The sequence below is a fragment of the Cupressus sempervirens genome, chromosome 9, assembly GCF_028749045.1.
Source record: "Cupressus sempervirens isolate cs-2001-9-10 chromosome 9, ASM2874904v1, whole genome shotgun sequence".
Lineage (NCBI taxonomy): Eukaryota > Viridiplantae > Streptophyta > Pinopsida > Cupressales > Cupressaceae > Cupressus > Cupressus sempervirens.
The window spans coordinates 699,857,418-699,884,361 of record NC_143126.1 but is presented as its reverse complement, the minus strand read 5'-3'; the positions used below and the strand labels follow the sequence as shown (position 1 = coordinate 699,884,361).

The window sequence follows — 26,944 nt, the reverse complement described above, 5'->3', positions numbered from 1 at the left end:
AATGTAGTTTTTGCATGGATGTTGTAATTGCAATGATAGACTAAATGCTTAAGACATTGTAATTACAATGGTTTATTATCGCAATTGCGATGTCTTCAATATGAACTCGTGCCCCTTTCTTCTTCCAAGTCATGATAAAATTTTCCATCACAATTGAGACAAATACCCTTGCCACCACAATTTGAGATTAAAAAAAAAGTATAACACCTTTCTAATATGAGCCAATTCTTGGTTCTATCACTAGGACGATGGATGGTCATTGCAATTGTGATGGCCTGTCATCGCAATTCAGACCCAAATATAGTAGTGCATAATATACCCATTGTAAGAAACCATTCCTTCTTCATTTTATCCACCTACAAAAAATACTCATTCACAAGTTTCTCATCCCATCCCATTCCTTGAGTATATTCCAAGTTTTTTCTATTGTAAATCCCAACATTAATGGTAATTCCACCTCCTAAAACTCTATCTTTGTCAACCTAAACTCCATCCTCTATCAAAATGCCTTGACCTATGGAAGTGTAGTTTTTTTTTTTCTTGAAATGCCTTGCCAAAAGCGCTGGCATTCTCAGTGTCAAGATTCCCATAAGGAGAGCCTCCCCTTTCCAATAGAAAAATAAAGTAGTTTTGTAGGAGAGTTACAGCAAGAGTAGAACTAGATGCAGCTCCTCAAACTATGATGTAATCATATCTTTTTGCAGCTTCTTTCTTAGCATTCACAGTCATAGGTGGTTATGGATATGTATCAACACCTATGATTGTACAAACTCATATTGATCATTATAGCTTAAAATCATGACTTTTTCATCTTATAAACAAAAATAGCTTAGGCCAAAATGTAAAGCAGTGTGTGGAAGTACATCATATTGATCATTGTATGGAAGTACATCTGAAGTTAGGATTGTGAAAATTCCTATTGCAACCACTGATTATTAATCTACTATCATAAATGATTATTAAACTATCAATAAATTAATTCATGACTAATATTGGAAAATAACATAACTACAACTTCACTAATAAAATGTGGAAAGAAATTCATAGCACAAAGAAAAAACTATTTTTGGACAAATTATCCCTAGAAAAACCCCTAAGGGAAAACCAGTTATGCAAATTGAAAATATATTAACTTCAACAAATCAAGAGATACAAAATTCATTGTCTCTCATTGGTAGAATTTAGACAACCTCCTAATTTCTCCTACTAATATTATGTACTTTTATCCTCAAAACTATTACTATGCCCTTCCTAACACTACAAGACTTTTTTCTATCACTACAAACTCATTTGCTATCATTGCCAACCCATTTTCTAACATTGCAAATTCTTCTAGAAACTCTTGTTTTCCAACTGCCTCCCTTGACCCACTTTCATACAACCTAACCAAGAGGTTTCTAGTTACTTCTTGATGAAAGATAACCTAACCAAGAAGTTTCTAGTTCTTTGATAATTAATCACATATGGATGAACAACTATCCAAGTTACCTAAAGTAACACTTCCTCTTAGCGAGCAAGCTTTTTTGCATGACACCCAACTTATCTCTGAAGAAGATGAATTTTTCCTTTCCCATTGCCTTATTCAAAATGACTACTACCTGCTCCTATGCAGGTATGTATTATAGCTGAAAAACCACCCATTGTACACAAGCTTTGATGAAGTAATATATGATGTCTATATGTTTAGATCTATCATGAAATACTAGATTCTTAAACAATTTGATATAACTCTGATTGTCACAATATATCGCATTAGGGTAAAAGTGCAAATCCGTGTTACCCTTTTGTAAAGGAAAAGGCTAAGAAAAGAATAATTGTTCACCTTCAATGACATAAAATTGGTATTTTTATTTTGAATTTGAAAATGAAGTAAACTAATGAAATGTGTAGAAATGGATAAAGTTTAGGATTATAATTTTTAATATTTATTTGGAATAAGAATTGATATATTTTTCTATTTTTTATAGATAAATTCTTAGCTACTCAAAAACGTTGAAAATTAGGTGTCTAGTTCCCACCACAAAACTATATGAAAATAAACTTATTTCCTTTGATCTTAGAGTATGTTATAGATAACATATATATCTAGAACAATCAAAAATAAAAATTGACTTTAGACCTGTATTTTCTCTTTTATAATGATTGTAATTTTGACTCACTTAAAATTGATAGTTTTCATCTCCCACCACATTTTTCACAACAAATCTATTCTAGCCGATAGAAAATTTATACATTCTACAAGATGACTCTCTCCTCTAGAATGTCATATAATTTTTATAATTTTATGATATGATTTAATATATTTTTCTTTCTCAAAATCAACATATTTTCAATTCTTGGAATACATTCTTGTAGAATTTTATTATTATAATATACTATATCTAATTAAAACACTATAAAATCTATATGTGAATATTCTTGTCTCTGAGCTCTATAAAATGGTGTTCATATTTTATTAAAAAATTATCATAAGAAATAGTAAGAGTTATTAAAATGCCACTTTTTTGAAATAATTTTATTTCTTTAGTAATTGGATATAAACTAGTATAAAATATGCATTTAATAGACATTTCCAATTGGAAAAGTGTGATACCATATATAACTTAGCTATAATAAATCTATCTATATCATATGTTTAGAAAAAAATGATTTTTAGATAGATGTACTCAAATTCAATCATTCTAATAAGTCGACCTAAAAGGTGACACAATTTTGTACTTTTATCATTAGTCTCAACCTTTTGACCAAACAAGGCTACTAACAACTTTTGAAGCCATATAGCCTCGCATGTCACCACATTAGCCACTATGTATTATGCTTCTGTTGAACTTAGAGCCATAGACTTTTTCTTCCTATTGAACCAAGATGTAACTCCTGATTCCAAATTGAAACAATGCCCTGAAGTGCTCCTTTTGTCCATTGTATTTCCTATCCAATTTGCGTTAGTATAACCTTTCAATCTAATACCTTCACCTCAAACATATCTGATCCCATGCTCAATTGTACCATACAATTAATGCAATACATGGTTGGATGCTATCCAATGCATTTTCTTTGGTTCAACCATGAACTGACTAAGTGAGTTCACTACAAATGTAATATCTAGCCTATTGTTGACCAAGTATATAAGTGAACCAATCAACTGGCTATATAAAGTGGGATCTAAATCCTTCTCCTTAGATGTATCTACATCCCTCCAATTTGTGATCATGACTATAGACATGGCTGTACAATTCTCCATCTCAAATCTCTTTAAAATTTTAATGCAATATTTCCCTTAACCAAGGAAAATCTCTCCATCTATTTACAACACCTCCATGCCTAGAATGTAGTACATCATTCCCAAATTCTTCATCTCAAACTCTTATGCAAGGTCCCTCTTGTAGCCTTCTATGAGCCCTAGTGTACCTGTAAGAAATAGTTCATCCACATAAAGAACAAGAATGAGAACCTCCCCCCCAACCACCAAGTAGTAGAGGTTAGCATCTGCTTCACTCTTCAAAAATCCCATTTCCTATAAGTATATATCAATGTACTCATACCACACTCTAGGAGTCCTCATGATTCCTTACGATGCTCTCTTAAATCTTCACATGTGGGTCTCTTTGTTATGTTCTAAAAAGAATTCTAGTTGCTCTATGTATACCTCCTCCTCTAATTGACCATTAAGGTATCTTATCTTGCCATCCATTTGATGGATCTCCCATCAGACATGTGCTTCGAATGAGATCACAGCTTTTATAGAAGTATACTTGGCCATTGGAGAAAATGTTTCCTTGTAGTCTATTCCCTCCTTTTGAAATAACCCCTTTTCCATGAACCTTGCCTTGTATCTCTCAATGCTACCATCTCCACTATTCTTTATCTTATAGGTCCAACATGATCCAACTATTGCTCTATCTATTTTTCTAGGAACTAACTCCCACACATCATTCTACATAGTTAAGTTATACTCCTCAAAAATAGCATTTTGACATACCTGATGTCATGCAACCTCTTGATAGCTAGAAGTTTAACTATCTATCAACTAACTAACTAATACCACATAGTCATTGAATTTGGTTGGCTATCTCTACTCTCTAGTACTCTTCCTAGGAGCTTCCACAAATTATTGAGTATCCGTTAGTGTCTCTTAAACCTTATGGTTGTTGCTTAGGATGAAATATCAACCTCTAAGTCTTCTATATGCATTTTCTTTTGCATCTATTGCTCCATGCTCTATGAAACTTCACCACCTAAGCCTACACTTGTACTAGTAACTATAGTTGTGCTTTGCTACCCTTGACTAGGCCTTGGATCTTTTGTTTTCTACTCACTCTACTCATCTACTAGAAAATCTATATAGCCTCTAAAAGCCTTGTCCTAAATGACCTTTACATCATGTCTGACAATAATTCTTCTAGTTTCGAGGATAAAAATCCTATATGCCTTTGAGGTTTTACTGTACATATATCACCTAGAATATGACAATATGCAAAATTCCCAAATATTTTGAAGTGATCAATATCTAGCTTCTTTCTTGTGAAAGCTTTTGCCGGTGTTATTTTTCCTAGTTCCTTGTGTGGAACCCTATTTTGAATGTAGACTATTGTACTACACGCCTCTTCCCATAAGTAGTAGGCCATATCTTGATCATGTAGCATAGCTCTTGTTGCCTCCAATATAGAATGGTTCTTTCTCTTAGTAACTCCATTCTATTATTGATTGTAAGGAGTAATCCACTCTCTCTTGATTCTTTCTCTAGCATAGAACTGCTAGAAGTTATTTCCTTTATACTCACCTCCATTATCTGACTGATAAACCTTTCTCTTCCTTACTATCAAGTTCTCCACAAGATCCTTGAACTCTTGGAATTGACTATAAACCTCATCCTTGGTCTTCAAGAAGAGTATCTAGGTCTTCCTAGAGAAATCATTGATAAAAGTAACATAGTACTCATATCCTTTAAGAAACTTTTTCGACATTAGTCTACATATATCTAGATATACCAGATCAAGAACACCTTCATATCTAGTATCACTCCTTGGAAAATATTCTTTCACAAAATTCCCCAACACACATCCCTTACATACATCATCATTCTCTATGCTCACCTCTAGAACACCTCTCACTATCTCACAAAGCAATTTAAGCACTCCATGATGGCAATTTAAGCACTCCATGATGAATATGGCCCATCCTTCTATGCCATAGCTCTCCAAGATCTCTAGGATTACTACTTCTCATGAATTTCTTAGGAGTATCAAAACACAACCTATAAACCACTCTTAACTCCCATAGTTATGGGTGATTTCAAATACTTTTTCTCTATCAACACATGGGTCCCTCTAAAGTCTACATTATACCCCCTATCCTAAAGAATAGATACATAAATCAAATTCATACCTAATACTGGCACATGTAGCACATCTTGAACTAGAATTATCTTTCCATTCTCTCTCTAAAATTGAATAGTCTCTTTCCCAATCAGGTTGAATTTGGACATGTTTCCAATAGAAATTTGGATATTGGTGTTCTCCTCCTTATAACTAGAGAAGTACTCTCTAACTCATGTCATGTGAAATGGAATCCCACTATATATATACCAAATAGCTTGTGAGGTTGAGTTCACCATAGAAGCTATAAGTATAAACTCATCTTCAATTCTAATGGAGAGTTCTTCTACACTTGCTGAAGTGGCCACTTGATTCTTTGCCTTCTTCTTTTCTTGAAAACTACTGAAATAGTGACCATACTGATGACATCCAAAGCACTTGATCTTATAAAGCTCCTTCTTCTTCTTCTCACTTTGTGAATTTGATCCTTTGCTAGACCCATTCTTTTCTTTCCCTTTCCCTACTAGGACAACATTTTTCTATTCCACCTCACTTTTTTGACTCTTATTGACCCCATTCACAAGACTTAGTCTAAATTCCTATAGAGTGAAATCATTCCATAGTCAATCTCAACTCAATAATGTATCTCATCTACTCACAACTTGAGCAAAGACACTCCATTGTTTAGAAAACCCATTTAGGACTATTCTCACTAGCTCACCATCACTAGGACTATGTCTAACAAATGCTAACTCATCATTGACAAGTCTAAGCCTAGTGAGGTAACTCATAATATTTTCTCTCTTGTTCACCCAAGTATTCTTCAACTTCTCTTTGAGAATCATCTTCCTATTGGTGGTAGCATTCTGGTGCAAATTCAAAATGGCATCCCACATCTTCTTCACTATATCTACCTCTAAGATATGTGGAAAAATATGATCCTTGACACCATCAAGGATTATTCTTCTCACCTTGGCATCATCATTTTTATATGCTCTAGGTTGTTTTGCATCTGTTGGTACATCTACAACTTTGGTAACATAATCCTTGATACCATTCGCTTCCAACAATAAAGAAATTTTGGCCTTCCACACACCAAAATTTGAGGCACTATTTAATCTGTCCTGATCTCTCAAACTAGCTAAAGCCTACTCAAGGGATTAAAGCAATAATAAATCTAAAGAGATCAATCTAGGTTATATAAACCCTTAATTTGTTTCCTAGTGAAAAATTCTTTTACGCTCAAAACTACTCTGATACCATGTGAAATTTCCTATTGCAACTACTAATTATTAATCTCTAATTGTAAATTATTATTAAACTGTCAAAAAAATAATTCACAACTAATATCAAAAAATAACACAACTACAACTTCACCAATAAAATATGAAAACAAATCCACAACACAAATAACACAATATTTTCACACAAATTATCCCTGAAAAGACCCCTAAGGAAAAACCTCTTCTGCAAATGGAAAAGATATTAACTTTAGCATCAAGAGATACAAAATTGCTTGCCTCTCATTGGTAGAATTGAGACAACTTCCTAATGTCTCCTACTAATATTCTCATCTACTATCCCCAATGCTATCACTACACCCTTACTAATACTGTAAGACTATTCACTATCACTGCAAATTCATTTTCTATCACTGTAAACTCATTTGTTAACATTGCAAATGCTTCTACAAATTCTTGTTCTCCAAATGCCTCCCTTGACCCCCTTTTATACTACCTAACCAAGAGGTTTCTAATTGCTTCTTGATGAAAGACAACTTAACCAAGAAGTTTCTAGTTGCCTCGTAACTAAAATAACCTAACCAATAGGATACTAGTTGCTTATAGAAGGAATCAATTAATTAAAAAATATTTATCTTAATTCTAACCCATTAGTTAGTAAAGTACTTATTTTCTAATTAATCATATATGGACAAACAATTGCCCAAGCTACCTAAACTAACATGGATTCTCATTAGTAAATAAATTGGGTGTCAAGAAAAATGGATTTAATTATTGAGGGGTGCAAGCAAAGTGGATGGGGTTTAGGTAAATGGGATTTCAAGAAAAGTGGATATTGTGAACTAATATCAATGAGACACAAGCCATTCAGTTTAATTCAAAAATTACACAATTGAATTCGAATAATATTATATATTAAAAATTCTAACAAATTGAAAGAGTTATAGAAAACTACCATGGGCATTGCTACCTCAATACTAATGTGGATTAGGAGGCATGTTATGAGGGTTAGAAGCTCCATTCTCGATCACAAAGTTTCTTATCTCATTTTCTAGAAAGGCTTTGTCCATTCAGTGGTTTAATAGGAAAGATGGGCAATAGTAGATATTTGATTAAGGAAATCGTTGTCAAGTTGGATTGTTATTTAATAGATAAAGTCAAACCATTTGAAGATATATCTCTATGTTAAATAAAAAGGACTATTTGTTTTAGTGCATTTTTTAACTTCATATTGAATTAAAAGCAATATTAAAAAAAATTTGGGCACTATACACATTACATTGTGGTGTGGGTCAACTTTGACGAGAGATCCTGATTTGGTGTCTGCTACTCTACTTATGGATTATAGTTTAAAACATTCTAGAAGGTTCAATTTTTTCACATGAAAAATTGAAGGGTATTTTAAAATATTTAATAGAATTTTTTTTTCATACTATGTCATATAGAATTTGATTATTATTGTAAGGTGAATTATGAAGATCCGACAAATTCAATGATACTCCTTGAAAATAGTTTAACAATTTTGATTACAATTGATACTAGTATGTGTTTTTATTTTTTTAAAGCATTTTAGATTTAATAAAGTTATCCCTGATATTTCCATTAAAAAGAGGTACAATAATTATGCATATGTAGAAAGTAGATATATTTCAATTAATGTGTTGGAAGATATACATAAAAAAGATATATCTTTATATATATATAATTATTATATGACATAGTGTAGTGTCTGCCCCTAGTTCGCATTTTGTTATCATTGCTAAACTCTTTTGGAGCTAGTTTTATGTTATTGGTTAGCAACTTTCTTTTGAGATTATCAGATATTGTGCTATGGATTCAGTTTATTATGTGATGAGATTACTTAGATTTTGCATTTCATATAGGCATGATGATTATTTTCAGTGTTTGCAGTTATTAATGATGATTAGTGAGATGATTTATTATCATATGTGTTTATTATGGATACTTACCCCATACTTGCATGTGTATGGTGTGCGTGTTTTCTTATTGTATGGCGTGTTTGATGTGGTTAAGGAAGGGAGTCGTAATCACCTGCTAGTCGGGATCTACACGATGCACCACTTCCTGCCATTGCTTGTTTAGTTTAGTATATATTGTGCTTGTACATGAATGATTTTTATGCAGGTTGCAGGTACCGGATATCGACTTCTCTGAATTGCCAGGATGAGCGTACCCTATCACATTATCTCAATGATAAGAGAGGGAAGATAAATTCTCAAGTCCAAATCCCAACCCTTTAAGCCATTTGTTCTAATTGGAAAATTAGGACAAGTATCCGAGTTGAGTACCCTCCGAATATGTCGAATCACATAATTCGTGATATTAGCCTTGGTTTGATTTTGTATGTATTTTGGCTATGATAGATTTTCGTATTTTTACTTTGAGAGTCTTTGATGTATTTTCTATTAATTAAGCCTAATTAAAAGATTTAATTAATGGTTTAATTTAATAGAAAATTAATATGGTATTTTAATATTTATTTTATTTAATTAATTGAGAAATTAATTAAATAAAATAATTAAATGTGAAATAAAAGTTATAATATTAAATTTGGAATGTGACAATATTTATTGGAGCTCATTTTTAAATAAATGACTAAATAATATTATTATTAAAGCTAATAAATATTTTAGCAATTAAGTTTTGGAAAATGAAATTTAAAAGTGAAAAATATATTTAAATTATTAAAAGATTCTAAATCTCATGTGATTAAAATATAAATATATTAAGATTGAAAAGTGAAATTATTAAAGTTAGTGCATGAGATTTATTAAATAAATAAATTAAATTGTAAAAAGTAAGGTAAATATTATATTAATTAATGATTGTGCATTATTTTAATATTTGCTCACATAGGAGTTAGCATTTTTATTTGAGCACATGGTGTTTACAACCTTAAGACTCATCTAGAAGGTTGGAGAAGACTCATGCTTGGTTGTCATGCTTATCTTCTAGTTGTTTCTAGAGACACTCTAGATGCATCTTAGAGGCCTTTAAATAGAGGCTCTCCTAATGTGTTTGGGACAAGCTTAAGGGAAGCCTCATGGAAGCTTCAAAGCTTACATGCATTGGAGAGGCTCATATGCTCATATGTTCTACATGCTTCTACGCTTCTTCTAGCACTTCTAGTCACTTGGAAAATTCGGTTGGTCTAGATCTTGAAGAAATTGCAGATGATGGAGAAGGAAGGGATTTTCTATGGACTTCTGAAGCATGGCAAAATTAGCATTAGTGTTCAGGTGCACTCGTGATAATCGCATATTCTCTTTGCACTATTTCTCTTTCTGTCTTCATGATGTTTGTTTTATGTGTCTGATTATATTCCATGAATGAATTTGCAATTTGAATCGGAATCTAGATATGTATTTATTTGTTTGAGAAGAAAACATTAGAGAACCCTAGATCCAATTAAGGAAGAAATTAGATCTAAACGGGTTTGGGTTCGAATTAGAATCAAATTGAAATATATTTGAAAATGGTTTCAAGATTTATGGCCAAATCCATTAGTGAAATTATTGGATAAATTTAGAGAACAATTACCTTTAAGAGAAAATTTTTAATTCATCACAAATTGTTCTATCGCTGCCCCTTGGATAGACCCGAACTCGATTATTCATAACTTTTTATCGAGATCGAATTTATTCGATCGCTTCGGTCAGAATTGGCGCAACTTGGCTCTCTCCAACATATTTAAAATTCAGCCCGATCCAACGGTTCATCAGGGAGATATGACCGTCGTACTGAGACTATTTTATTCAAGAAAAAATATTTCTCCATTTCCCATAACCAAGAGTTCTTAATGCTTAAACTTCACAAAAATAATATATCAAAGCATGAAATGAATTAAAGATATTATTGCAATCTTCCCTTAGTAGAATCTTATTAATATGCAATTCGATCTTCAATGATATTTCAAAATTGTAATATATATTGTGAGTTTATATATATATATATTAAATATGTGACTTGGTAATAGTTATATTATATATATACATATATAGCACGTGACTTCAACCTTATTACTTATAAACGTTGAATGTTGATAATTGTTTATTGATTCAATGATAATTGTCAACTATTGTTAATCAAAATGAGATATGGAAATTCATTTAAATTATTAATTTGAATATGGTTGACTTTAATATTAATTTTATTTAATGTATATTAAATATATTATTTAATATATATTAAATAATTACGAGATGGTAATTTATGTTATGTTGATAATAGTTGTTTAATGATGATGATTAAGAGACTTTAAATGATAATGGATCTAATTGACAAAGGTCATAGACATTGTTATAACATTTAATAATCCTGTTATGATTGGAATTGTTATGGATATACCTTAAACGTACTAAGAGTTAGTTAAATGTTAACTAATGAAATTTATGTAAAGATTCTCTAGATCGACTATTTATAGTTGTGATTAGTTTATTTATTAATGTTTGTTGGGTCTAACAAACTATTAATAAATAATAAATAGTTTAAATAGACATCAAATAATCTGATTAGAATTAATCTAGAAGAGATTATTTAACGATTGAAAATCTTAGTTTTTGGATTTGGGTTATAATTGATTAATGAGTTGTCAATATAATTAAATGTGATAGAAGATTTAACTAGGAAATGATTATCATTAATACGAAATCATTAAGAAAGATGAATGTAGTCATTATGGATAAGATTTCCAAAATAACTTGTTAATATTATTATTATTAAAATATTAATATTTGAGTTGACTTTTTACGTACAAACTATTGATAGTCAACTAATACTCATTGAGTTGATGGTTTGGTTGTGAAATTATTAATTAAATCAATTAATTAGAGTTAATTGGATTTAATACTTAAGTTATGTAATGAAGATTTAATTAATATAAATCTTTTGACGAGATTGTAAATTATCTATATTGAGGTTGATAAGTCTTATGACTTGAATTATGATTTTAGATATTAAATGATTGTCAATGATGATAACGATTGAATTAAAGGCTTAAATTTTAATATTATTTAATTAAGTCTTAATTAAGAATTATTAGAATGATAATAGGTCATAGATGGTGTGCCTATGTTAATTGATGGATTTAATTGATCATTCTAATTAGGTTAAGATATCTTATTCGAAGAATGATAATTGGTTCTCTTATAATTTAATGATTAATGATCCTTGTTTTATGTGAAAAGTTGAAGTAACTTTAAAAGAAGGTTAATCAATTAGAATATGGATCATAGTTAATAAAGAGAATAAGTTGATTAAGGGTCAATGATGATCAGTTTAGTGAATATTTATCCTTAAGTTATTCTTAGAATGTAATTCTTAATAATGGAAGGATAATGCTATCGGGGAACAAATGGGTTGACTTGTAGGTCAAATAATGAAACTTAGACACTTGAAAGTATACTTGCAAATAGAGAAGTGAAACTCCTACACATTATTCAACTATGAGATAATAGCAAAACCAAAACATGTGTTTGCATCATGTATTTTATATGCTTCTTGTTTTGGATTTTTGGGTTGACTAGTGTTGACCAGTCCTAGGTTGTTACCAAAGGCTCGGAGATTATGAGATGTGATGGCATGTTGATCTTTTTGGTCTCGATCTTTATAAGCCCAACCATGGTTATGTGATCGTATGCTCTATGAAATGTTTGTGTTTGTTCATCAGTCTTCATGTGTGAAGCTGAGATGTATATGTATCTGAGACACTTGAGCTAATCATTTTTGAGTCATCGATCAGTTATCCTTGGTTTATTTTCTAGTCGCCATGATGGGACTGAAATGTGGATTTATTTTCTGATGATGCCATGTTGTGACATGTTTGACTCAACCATTTTGGAGTCTTCGATCAGTATGATTTTGAGATATTCTTGGTTGCTTGTTGAGAACCAATGGATGTGATGATTTATTTTGGTTATTGAGAACCAATGGATACTTATGATTATCAGTGATGCCTTCAGTTGCCAATAGAGAACTGTTGTGATCATGATTTTCTATGGATATTGCTCATGGAGATTTGATGCTTTTATGCATATTTGATGATTCTTATCTTGGTGATTTGATGATTCTTATGGATATTTGATGCTTTTATCCATATTTGATGATTTTATCATGGATATTTGATGATTCTTATTGTGGATATTTGATGATTCTTTTTATGGATTATATTTTGGATTTTCTTTACAGTCGCTTGTATAGGACTGTGGTGATTTATGATTTCATGAGCATTAAGGTAGGTATTCTACTTGTAGTGTCAGGAAAGGGCTTGCAATGGGGGTCGGGGCCCTAAGTGGCTGCCAGGGTAACTCATTGTAAGTTTGGTTAATAAGTGATAACATTTACACACTAAATGGGGATTAAATGAATTTAAAAAGATAATTGTTTTGGTTCTCGCCCATGCCTTGAGCGCTTGTACACGCTAGGATGGGAGTAGTGAGATGCATGGTTGCGACCTTGCATTCCATAGTATGCCTCGTCAGTATGAGAGGATACTAGTGGTCGCATGAGATCTGTATGGACCCGTGGAGTTTAGCTAACTGCCAGGGTAACTTGTACGAGATAAATGCGATGACACTTTCCAGCTTGCAAAGTAGGTTTCCTACATGTCATTGTGTGCTTCTGGGAATTAGATGTCGATTTTGAGTGTGTTGGAACCTTTGAGTTAGTATACTTTTAGGATTTCTGGATTTAAAGAGATTTATGCTTTGTGGTTTTGATATCCTGTTTGGGACTTGAGATTATCTCCTCAGCATGATGGGAGTGGACCATTTAGGTACCACGCGGTCAGGTGGTAGTGTTTTATCACTCTTATCATTTGAGATCCATTGAGACACCGTGGCTGGAGTATTCTTGGTTGGTATTTATCTTCATTATGTTCTTGGAGCATTATGATAGACGATATACCTTATGATGGATGTATTTACTGGTATGTTCTTGCATTGATGATTTGCATATGTTAGTTGATGATATATTATGTTTTACTTTGCATGTTAGTAGGATGTTTTAGGAGTGACATTCCTACTATGTTTATAGCCGATGATCTCTTCGGTGCTTTGGAATGTTATGCACGGAGGGATGGCTAGGATCCATGATGGTCTAATGATGCTATTAACAGTTGGGAGGAATCGTGCACTTAGTTATTTATGTTTGTGATGTATGGTTATCTTTTATGATGGATGTTTATATCTTTTACGATGATGTATCATGTATGATTTATGGTCTCATTATGTTATTGCATCATGGATTAATATTGGATGATGATGTACTTTATTTACATGGATGTTTATTCTTTTAAGCTTTTCATACCTTGTAACATGTACAGTGGATAATTGAGCAATCTAAAATGTACACTTGTATATGGTTTAAGAACATTGGATGTATCCTTGTTATTTCATTGTGAAAGATGTAATGTTAGATGAATAAGTAATGATTAGAAGTAATTCAACGTTAAGGGATCTTTAAAGAATGTAATCTGTTATGTTATGTTATTTTCAGTTGGATGTTACTATTGCTTCCGCAAGTGTTGTGTATGGTTTTACTTTCATGTTTTTAAAAAAAAATTGTTAGGTAAACTTAGTGTAATTCTTTGGATCCCTTGGCGGGGCATTACACATAGTAAACATAAAGTAACCGATAAGTCTACTTGATATAGTCTATCATTGAAGTATCTTCTCTAGTATATTTAGGGTTAGGGGTATTTTTAAGGGATGAAATAGCTAGTGGCAATGCAATTGATGAGCATAGGAAATGAATAAGAAAGGTACACAAGCTGTTAGGTGACAATGGGGGGCAAGAGCTTTCCATGTTTGTTTCTTCACAAACTCTCAAACTTTTTGAAATAAAAGGAAAATGGGACAATGAGAAAGATGGACATCCTTGTGCTTTTATAAGGTGAATGTGTCAAATATCATCTTCGTGTGAGTTGGGTTGTAACGCCTTACCAAGGGATCCAAAAGAATTAACCTAAAGTTTACTAAGTTTTTCAAGCATTTTTTTTTTGAACAAGAAAGATAAACCATTCACATCAAATCATAATAGTGGAAGCAATAACATATAATCATCTAAAGCATACCCAACAAGTTACATTCCTTAAGGATCCCAAGATGTTGAGTCACATTTAATTTAATTAATACTAAGTCTAATAGTACCACATCCACATGAAAGAATAATTAAAAGCCCAAAGTCCATAATATACATTCGTTCTAAATGCCTCTTGAAAAATTAATTTGGAATGCTCAATCATCTGATGTACATGTCACAGGGTATGAAAGGCTTAAAAGAATATACATATGGAAAGATAATGATACATCAACCTTATTGGATCCATGATACATGTGCAATAAAGTAAATGAAACCATCACATACATGATACATCCAACCAACATAAAAGGTATAACATCCATCATAGAAGATATAACAATGATTATTAAAGATAGCCATCCACCATAAAATACAACTAATCTAAGTGTGTGGTTTCTCCCAACCATCAATAGCATCATTAGACCATCATGGGCCCTAGCCATCCCCCGTGCATAGCAACCCAAGTCACCAAAGAGATAATTGATACTATCATATTTGGGATGTCACTCCTAAAACATACTACATCATATCCATAAAGAAATCTAACATGGTGCAACATACACATAAAAAAATCTAATATGCAAGAATAAAATATAAGATGAACCCATAAAGTAGATAACATCATCTATCATATGCTAATCATCCATATAAAGAACCATACCAGTAAGTAACATCCATCATAATGATCCATGAATAGGATAAAGGTAAATGCCAACCAAGAATGCTCCAACCACAGTGACTATAGATGGATCTCAAATGGTAAGAGTGAAAAAGCACTACCAGCTGACCACATGGACCTAAATGGCCCACTCCCACCATGCTAAGGAGATAGTCTCAAGTTCTAAATAGGATATCAAATCAAAAAATCACAAGTACTCTCTAAGTCCAAGAATCCTATAAAGTATACTAACTCAAAGGGTTCCAACACATAAATTGACATCTAGACCCAGAGGCACCACAACACATGTAGGAAATCTACTATGCAAGTGAGAAAGTGTCATCACAAGGTCATGTAAAAGTTACCCTAGTAGTTAGCTTAGGACTCCAGGGTCCCTATTGATCCTTGTGGCCACATGTTCTCCCCACCCTAGTTTGTACTAGCCCTCTAGGCATGGGCGAGAACATACAATTATCTTGTAAGGTTCAGTTAATCTCCATTTAGTGCAAATATTTTCACTTGTTAATCCAACTTACAATGAGTTATCCTTGGTAGCCTCTGTTGGTGTTTGAAAATGTTACCCATTTCCAATTACCCTGATGAGAATAACATGCATCTAGGGGCAGCTAACTCCCATTATCAACACATCCATTCAGGCACCAGGCCAACTATAAGGCCGTACTCCTTCTGCACTTTAGGCTCTGCAAAACCTAGGCGGGTGAACCTCTTTAGAACTGACTATGTGACCAGTGCAATAAGCATATTCAGGATCTATAAAAGCAGATGAAACCCCTAATCCTTCTATGCTTAACCAGGAGATCACAAGCATGAAATAGCTAAGGACATGACTCATGAAACTAGAAAGCTAAGTGTGGGTTATACTTTGAATACCTTTCAACAATAAAATGAAAATGATTTAATAGATTGATATCAGCAAGACCCAAGTATGAGCAACAGAACTTAATGATCCTATCTCTGACCAGTGCCTTAGCTATTGGGCAATTAAATGAATCATAACCATACATCTCTTGGAAACCTCAAACGTATCTCTACATTAAGATCCCTGATCTATCTTACACCTTGTGAATAGACATCTTCTACAGAATGAATCTCATACTCAGAAAATCCTATCATGAAATCTGCAAACCCTGTGACAAATATCAAGCAATTACATGGTTCTTTGTTCCATAAGCAAGACATTTTAACCACATACATTTCAAAATGTAATGCAACCTAATTCATGCTCTTTGATCACAAATTAGAAGAAATAACAGAGCCATAATCAGGAGACAAGATTAAAACTGAACTTCAAACTTTTGTTGCACTTTATTTGTTTTCCTTGAAATCAAATACATGAAATGTACAGAAAATAACTCATAGATCACCTAACAGAAAAGAACTATCTGCATAAAACTTAAAATGCTGTTCAATACAAGAAGAAATGCTGAAGTGCAAAAACTGGAACCCTTTCAATGGAAGCAAGAAAGAAAGATATAAAAGAGAAAAAACTCCCGGATCTGTTCTGAAGATGACAAGTGTCCACTTGAAATTCAATCCTCTGTAATTGAATAACTTCTTCCTTCCATCATCCCTTCTGATCTGATTTTGTTTCATCATTAATCTGTAACAAACTTGCAAAATATCCTTGTCTAATGATGAAAACCCTTTACTTGACAAAATATCTGATTGCCCCATGAAAAAGCCAGTGAAAATGAGTTTTTACTGAGTAAATCAGAACAAATTCAACCCTAACTGCATTTCCATTGCCTTCTACTGATATTCAGGTCATTATCTTGACAAAAAACAAATCTGAACTTCCTGGTATGAATATGGTTACAGTTTAGGTACCAGATAGAAAACCTCATGTAGCTCAAACTGACTGATACCTGTGCAAAAACCGACTCCAGATTTGGAAAGTTCGTCTTCTCCCAATTCCGACGATATATAACACTTCATATTTTGGTTACCGGAAGCGCTTGAAATTGCCATTTGAAAAATGTCCCCTCTGGCTATAAAAAGCTTAGGTCTGCAACTCAAGATTTTAAAAAATTCAAAATTTTAAAATCTCTAATGTTCAGACTTTGTGAAAATGACCTCTTGAATTTAAAAAATTTTCTGAACGTGCACACCCACTAGAAAATAATTTAAAAAAATATTTTTTAATTTCTTTGAAATTTTCCCTTATCCTCTGAATCCGGAGTTAAACTTATGTTGATCAAGTGCCACGTGTCACTCTGTGATTGGCCTACATGGTCTGCATCATCTGCCACATGTCGTCTCCTCGCTACTTCGCCATGCTTAACCAGTGAGCAACTTCGGTTAGCGAGGTAACGTGAACCGTCAAATCTGCAACATGGCACAATCTGGTGTGCTCCTGACATTTGCTCGCCACATCATAATCCAGTCACTCTGTCACCGCCACTTGTCACCATTCGATTCGCTGATGGCATTGCACGCGGGATCCACGTTGCATTCTGACTCTGCCAGATTTTCAAAATTTTCTGACAACCTCGCTATCTCGCTAGCCGGAGTTGCCAAGATTTTTCGGCTAGCGAAGTAGCGACTAGCCGGATTTCTTAGTTTTTCGATCTCTATTCCTACTGACGTCATCATTTTTTTGACTGCATTTTCGGTTAAAATTTTACTCTGACCATGTTTATAGCTGGCCTGCCGACCATGGGCCTATAGTACACGGGCTGGAGCGGCTTACGAAAGCCCCAATCTCATCTTCATATTAAACATGGTGTTGTATTGTATTTAAAAAATTAAAATTACTTCCCCACGGCCCATGTGGGATATCGGCTTTATAACCTCCATGCACCTGTTCCTCCTTTCATTGTCCGAGTCAAATATATGCTACGAATTCCTTCTCCAATTCATGTGAAACCTGGAGAGTGGCATTTTCCCCCATCTATCCGACTGTGGATTCGGAAGTAATGACTTCTCCAAGCCATGAACGACATCAAAAATCTTCAGAACAACCCCTATGAAGGGTCTCTGCTCTGGCCTTTTATGGCGTGGACGACTCCTTCTTCTTATAAGAACTAGGTTTGAGCCCCGAAATCACGCTAAAATAGTGCAGATTTCATTGGAAGGCATAAAAGTATCACATCTAGGAGGGCAAACATAAAAGAGCTCACACCCAGTAGATTTCGGGAGTAGGCACTGTGATCAGAGTTGAAGCCATTTTCAGATCTGAAGAAAAATGGTAAGCAAATTAGAGTATTCAAAATAGTACTATGCAATGAGTACTCTCATTGTAGGATATGCCTTGTGCTATAGCCTTCTTTCAGTTATAAACAAATATGCAATCACCAAGTTCAACTATGCGGGCCTTTTGACTGCCCTGCAGTATTTGACAAGTGTGTTGGGTGTTTGGGTTTTTGGTAAATTGGGTCTGTTGCATCATGATCCATTTTTTCACTAATACTAGCCTTCTCAAGCATGCCAATATGGACACCTTTATCATGTTCAGATCTTTAACCCCACTTCTTGTAGCAATTGCTGATACTACATTTAGAAAGCAGCCTTGGCCTAGTAAATATACCTTCGTAAGCTTGTTGATCATATTGGGGGGTGTTGCTGGGTATGTTGCAACCGTTGACTGCCTTTCTTGCATAGACTGTAGATTCTTCTTTTACTGGTGCTCTGGCAGCGACTTAGTTTTTTATCTTTTCTCCTATTTTGCTCATACTACTCTCTCTGTGTGAGGTCTTTTACGTTGGCATTAACTTGTTCTTAATGTTTTCCAAGATCCTCACACTTCTTACTTGCTGGTGCATCCTCTTTCGAAGCTTTTTTGGCAACGTATTCCATTTGACACAAATAGTGCATCAATACCTTTGCTCGTGCTACAGAGCACTGCCCAATTACCTGAATATGTAGACAGTTCCCTTTCCAATGTAACTACGTGGTGAAAAATGAAGAGCCATTTATCCATGCAAGTCTTGAAAATTTAGAACAATAGATCATATTATTGTAAATCACACATCATGACTTGTGCTTATTGTTAGATTTGTCTTTTCTAAATAAGGATGGGAAAGCAACACTTTAGATGGTCATATATCTTTATCTTTCCCTTTCCCTCTCACATAAATCTTTATCTCTTTGTACACTACCCCATCTTCTAGCTTCTGAAACCTTTGGCACAAGCAAACCTGAAAGAGGGCTTTTAATGTCATCACCAAAATTGCCTCTTTTTGCAAACTATGAATTTGGTGCCAGGGGTCTTTTGACTGGCCTTAAAAACTGATCCAAACACCTGAACGAGCTCTGAAGGTTGGCACACTAATTCTCTATTCTGCATACTTTTACCCCGCCAAATCTCGTCTCATGAAGAATTCAGGGTCAAAAGATATTGACCATCAAAGTCACCCTTTTAGAATTACCTGCACCAAAACATGTCAGAAAACTATAAACTGGGTTTGGATTTGGTTCGAAAAACTAGGCAAATGAGCACATGGGGAAAAGAAAATTGGGGCACTCATTCTCTGTCATGAGGACATTATGGATCTACGATTTAGGCTCATGACGAATAACTGGACGCATTTGGCAAGCGTCTAAAATTGGCTACCTGGATTTGCAGGACAGGAAACGATGACAACATAACAATTTTTACAAACGGAATGACCCTGGAAAAATGTGCAAATGGATTCGTCAAGATGTGAAAATTGAAACATAACAATTCTCTGACGTCTAAAATGTAACGCAAAAGGAATTTTAGCATTTTTCTCAACTGGGTCAAAATTATAGCGTGTCAAACAGGGCTTCCCAGAAATGTGTGCAAAGTGCAAAAGCATGAAAACAACGACTGACCAACTTTGAGGGGTTCAAAACCTAGTCAAACGGACTCAAAACAACTCAAAATCTGGAACATAGGTTCTCGGGTATGGAAATTAGACACTCCCAAAGTGGAAAGTCATGACGCAAATCTGGGTGCAAGATATTCATTGGCAAACACAGCCTCCTGGCATTGTTTGACATTAGGGCAGAATTGCAAATTTGACAAATGCTTGAAACAGGACTTCGTCAAATGACTCAGAAACTCAATTTAACTTCACGAAACACTTAGGCATGCTTAATGAAAAGTGCTAGAAGCATAAAACACCTCATATGGTTCAAAGGTACAGTCGGGTACAATCTCATTTAAAAGCATTTATAGGGCTAATTTTTCTCAACAGGGCCCAAAATTGACCATGCAATTTTTAGCGCCAACAGTGGCTCTATCTAGGGATGCATGACCCTTGCAGGCATGGCAAGGATTCAGATCTCTGGAGGAAGCAGACCATTCCAAAAAACTTCAAAACTCTTTTCGAACAGCTTATTGAAAGCAAGGAAACAACTACAACTACCAAGACTATGTACACACGATGGCCCCGGGCCACCGAACTTCAGCAAAATTGTTTACCTCTGTCATAAACATGGTTCTCATCTGAAATTTCATGAGGTAAACTGAATTTTCTTCTCCTATTAGTTTCACCAATCATATTATCATCATATAACAAATCTCTTGGCAAAACAAAATCAGCACTCTTACTTCCATAATGCATATAAAAACTTGCTTCATTCTCTTGCTCACTATGAAAGTTCTGATCAACATGCTTGAATATATCAAACTATAATTGAAAACCTTCTCTAACAAATGACTTGTGAATGCTATCAATTTTGAATATGAATGCATCATAGTCAACTTCGGGAAAAGGATCACTCATACCTTGAAAATATGTTTCCTTATGCATAACCGAATGATATTCAAATGAACATTCTGACTTGTACTCACACATGTCATCAACATCAAAATCTAAAACTAATCCACAATATTCCATTGGTTCTTCACAATCAGCAAACAGATTAGTCTTCGCATTAAAATATTCATCATAAAACTTAGTACAAGATGCATGTTGATTTTCAAGAATAACTTTGTCAAACATCTTGTCATCTATCTCATTAGATTCAACATCATAATCATTTTCTCTGTCAAACTTAGAAGAAGAACATTCTGATCTCTTATAGCAGTAAGATAAAGTATCATCATCAAACTTATTCTCTGCTAAATCTGAAACTTCCATGTGTTCTTCAAAAAGAGGATCAATAACTCCATGCAAAGCGTCTTTGTAGACATTAGGACAAGTAATGTGCTGATCAACATCAAAGTCCTCACCATATAATGGATTAGTGAAAACTTTAAAATCATTTCTAACATCACTGTCATTGACACTTGTAGCATATGAAGAAGAAAAATCAGAATCATATGAAGACTCAACATCCACTCCGTCAACGAAGCATGTAGAATATAGATCAAAGTTACTTTCATTGTCTCCATATAGGTGATTCAAATGTCTTGCAAGAAAATCAGCATTTATCTTACCAATAGGTGATGATGCATTAATCTCAGAGTCAATCACATACTGATCATCATTACACTCATCCTCAAGACACTCTTCTACACAATTAGGTAATACGTCTTTATGGATAACCTCTTTGTCTTCATATTGTGTAGACACATTTTCTTCATAACTTTCAATCTCAAACTGGTTTACACAATTCTGATATGGAAACTCACTTTCAGATTTAGAAACAACATTCGTACCTTTATTAGCAAGAGAAAACTCACTTCCATCATTGCTCTCTTCTTCCCAATCAGCATCTAATTCACATGAAGATGGACACATACTAGCACTATCCTCTTCTTGACTTGAGTAATAACTCTCATCATCAGCTTCATATGACAAATCTTGATAATATATTGGATCAGCAACATAATTATCACTTGAAAAATGACTCTTAGCTTTATCATACTCACATTGATATGATTGTCTTTCAACTTCAGATTTAATAACGTTCTCAACATGATGCAATCTCTCAATGAGATAATTCATTTCTTGCCTATCCTGTTGGTCAAGAGAATGCATCTCTACCGCTGAAACATTATCAACATATGAGCTTAGTTCTTCTGACTGTGACTGAGATACATATGATTTACATTCTTTATATTTTGTCATCTTGCCATGACATGTCGGATCAACAATTTCACCTTTATCACTTGATAGATAAATTCTGGTTTGCTCCTCCTCATACTGAGATGAATACCTTTCCTCTTCCTGATTTATTATGTTTTCAACACAATTCAAATTATCAATGGGAAAATGAATGGCCGAATTTATATCTTGCCTGGATGACTCATCAAGTGAATAAATTCTATCAGTCACTATTGTAATACCATAAACATGTGCATTTACTTCAGCACGAATGGAACATGTTTTTATTTCTGAGGCTTCAACAAAACTATTTACAACAATAGGAGTGCTTATTTGCTGATCTAAAATCAAACACTCCTTATGACATTGGCTTGTGCTTTGCACCTCATATTGCCAGCCAATATTTCTAGAGAAGTGACTCTGGGTTAAGCCATATTTTATGTTATTCTCAATCTCTATAGCTGTCATGAATGCCTGATGCAAAGTCTTGGGTCTTTTATCTCTCAACAGATAGTTCATCTTCCTATCAAATGCACCGAGATAAACCACTAAACACATTTGATCATCCGGCTTGTAACTTTCAGGAAATTCACTCAAAATCTTTGCAAATCTGATATTAAATTCAGGAACTAACTCACCATTCCTGATTTCAATTTTCAAAAACTTATCAAAATATTTAGAGATGCTTACTCTTTCCCCGAACTACATCATGAAGGCTGACATTAATTCATCACAAGATGAAATTGAACATGCTGGTATAAAAGAAAACCAGTCCCTAGCATCATTTTCTAAGGTCTGAACAAACAATTTCATCTGAATGTCTTCATGAGCAATTTCAAAATCACCAACCAAGTCACTAAACAACTGAACATGATGACTGGCTGAATTTTCATGGTTCCCACCAAACTTAGGCAAATACTTTCTGAGGTTACAAGGCATAGTATTCAGGAAACCATGAATACCATTAAAATTCAATGCCATATACCTCCTGGTAGAAATAGATCTAAAACTTTCACTAACAGGCTGCATATTAGATGAGATAAAACTTAACATTCTTCAAAGTCAAGACTCATTCACCATTAAACACTTCCAGAATTTATTAATTGCAGCAGATCTGGAGTTCTTTCTACCAATTCAAAACTTCAAACATACTTTGGCATATAAAACACTTTTGCTGAATCTACTTTCCACAAAGCATGTTGAACTATACTGAACCAATCTCCTATTTAATGCTATAAACTATTTGATGGAGAAAACTTTTGAAATCTTACTTTCATGTAAATGAGAACACATGAAAGTGGAAAATACCTTTTAATATGGATGCCTACAACTACTTCAATGCTGCAAATAATAGCAGATTCAAATCTTAACCAGATTTATTAACACTTGCACTGCATCTCGTTTCATTCTTTTACCGAGTGTCAAGAACTTGAAGTGAATTCTTCAAACCTGCCTTCCCACTGTTGTTTCCTTCAAAATACCTTCACATTTTGAAGCACTGGTGCAGAGATATACTTAGAGTTGCCACTCACTTAGTGAGAAAAGATTAACCAATCTTGCAAAAAAAAACAAGATGGTCCAGAACTTACAACTGGTATTTGCAAACTATATTTAACAACAGGGGAATTTCACATTCTTGACATACTAAAAGAACATGACATTAACTCTAAAATTTGACAGCAACTTATCAAAACTTCAAGTGACTTTGATATTGCAAATCATTCAATTCAATTAAACTTCTGCTATCAATGAATAAGAACACTAGGGGACATGAATCTTCAGCAAAAAAATGGAAAACACTTCATGACCTTGCTATTTATACCAGAAATTCCAGTAGTTCCAACAATGAATTTCTTCATAGAGTCCCCAGCAGAGTCGCCATTTTGTTGGTGTTTGAAAATGTTACCCATTTCCAATTACCCTGATGAGAATAAGATGCATCTAGGGGCAGCTAACTCCCATTATCAACACATCCATTCAGGCACTAGGCCAACTATAAGGTTGTACTCCTTCTGCACTTCAGGTTCTGCAAAACCTAGGCAGGTGAACCTCTTTAGAACTGACTATGTGACCAGTGCAATAAGCATATTCAGGATCTATAAAAGCAGATGAAACCCCTAATCCTTCTATGCTTAACCAGGAGATCACAAGCATGATATAGCTAAGGACATGACTCATGAAACTAGAAAGCTAAGTGTGGGTTATACTTTGAATACCTTTCAACAATAAAATGAAAATGATTTAATAGATTGATATCAGCAAGACCCAAGTATGAGCAACAGAACTTAATGATCCTATCTCTAACCAGTGCCTTATCTATTGGGCAATTAAATGAATCATAACCATACATCTCCTGAAAACCTCAAACGTATCTCTACATTAAGATCCCTGATCTATCTTTCACCTTGTGAATAGACATCTTCTACAGAATGAATCTCATACTCAAAAAATCCTATCATGAAATCTGCAAACCCTGTGACAAATATCAAGCAATTACATGGTTCTTTGTTCCATAAGCAAGACATTTTAACCACATACATTTCAAAATGTAATGCAACCTAATTCATGCTCTTTGATCACAAATTAGAAGAAATAATAGAGCCATAATCAGGAGACAAGATTCAAACTGAACTTCAAACTTTTGATGCACTTTATTTGTTTTCCTTGAAATCAAATACATGAAATGTACAGAAAATAACTCATAGATCACCTAACAGAAAAGAACTATCTGCATAAAACTTAAAATGTTGTTCAATACAAGAAGAAATGCTGAAGAATGGTTTCTCAGTGCAAAAACTTGAACCCTTTCAATGGAAGCAAGAAAGAAAGATATAGAAGAGAAAAAATTCTCAGATCTGTTCTGAAGATGACAAGTGTCCACTTGAAATTCAATCCTCTGTAACTAAATAACTTCTTCCTTCCATCATCCCTTCTGATCTGATTTTGTTTCATCATTAATCTATAACAAACTTGCAAAATATCCTTGTCTAATGATGAAAACCCTTTACTTGCCAAAATATCTGATTGCCCCATGAAAAAGCCAGTGAAAATGAGTTTTTACTGAGTAAATCAGAACAAATTCAACCCTAACTGCATTTCCATTGCCTTCTACTGATATTCAGGTCATTATCTTGACAAAAAACAAATGTTAACTTCCTGGTATGAATATGGTTACAGTTTAGGTACTAGATAGAAAACCTCATGTAGCTCAAACTAACTGATACCTGTGCAAAAATCGACTCCAGATTTGGAAAGTTTATCTTCTCCCGATTCTGACGATATATAACACTTCATATTTTGGTTACCGGAAGCACCAAAAATTGCCATTTGAAAAATGTCCCCTCTGGTTATAAAAAGCTTAGGTCTGCAACTCAAGATTTTAAAAAATTCAAAATTTTAAAATCTCTAATGTTCAGACTTTGTAAAAATGACCTCTTGAATTTAAAAAATTTTCTGAACGTGCACACCCACTAGAAAATAATTTAAAAAAATATTTTTTAATTTCTTTGAAATTTTCCCTTATCCTCTAAATCCGGGGTCAAACTTCTGTTGACCAAGTGCCACGTGTCACGCTGTGATTGGCCTACATGGTTTGCATCATCCGCCACGTGTCATCTCCTCGCTAATTCGCCATGCTTAACCAGTGAGCAACTTCGGTTAGCAAGGTAACGCGAACCGTCAGATCTACCACATGGCGCAATCTGGTGCGCTCTTGACATTTGCTCGCCACATCATAATCCAGTCACTATGTCACTGCCACTTGTCACCATTTGATTCGCTGATGGCATTGCACGCGGGACCTAAGTTGCATTCTGACTCTGTCAGATTTTCAAAATTTTTCGACAACCTCGCTATCTCGCTAGCCGGAGCTGCCAAGATTTTTCGGCTAGCGAAGTAGTGACTAGCCGGATTTCTTAGTTTTTCGATCTCCATTCCTGCTGACGTCATTATTTTTTTGACTGCATTATCGGTTAAAATTTTACTCTGACCACATTTATAACTAGCCTGCCGACCATGGGCCTATAGTACATGGGCTGGAGCGGCTTACGAAAGCCCCAATCTCATCTTCATATTAAACATGGTGTTTTATTGTATTTAAAAAATTAAAATTACTTCCCCACGGCCCATGTGGGATATCGGCTTTATAACCTCCATGCACCTATTCCTCCTTTCATTGTCCGAGTCAAATATATGCTGCGAATTCCTTCTCCAATTCATGTGAAACCTGGAGAGTGGCATTTTCCCCCATCTATCCAACTATGGATCCGGAAGTAATGACTTCTCCAAGCCATGAACGACATCAAAAATCTTCAGAACAACCCCTGTGAAGGGTCTCTGCTCTGGCATTTTATGGCATGGACGACTCCTTCTTCTTATAAGAACTAGGTTTGAGCCCCGAAATCACGCTAAAATAGTGCAGATTTCATTGGAAGGCATAAAAGTATCACATCCAGGAGGGCAAACATAAAAGAGCTCACACCCAGAAGATTTCGGGAGCAGGCACTGTGATCAGAGTTGAAGCCATTTTCAGATTTGAAGAAAAATGGTAAGAAAATTAGAGCATTCAAAACAGTACTATGCAATGAGTACTCTCATTGTAGGATATACCTTGTGCTATAGCCTTCTTTCAATTATAAAAAAATATGCAATCAC

General features: G+C 34.1%; 2 pseudogenes; both read right to left on the bottom strand.

The window, feature by feature from the left end:
* The window catches only part of LOC149540652 ((R)-mandelonitrile lyase-like), a 223,609-nt pseudogene that overhangs the window by 68,532 nt on the left and 128,133 nt on the right, over positions 1-26,944 (bottom strand).
* LOC149540653 (serpin-Z7-like) overlaps positions 17,727-26,944 on the bottom strand; it is a 118,459-nt pseudogene continuing 109,241 nt past the window's right edge.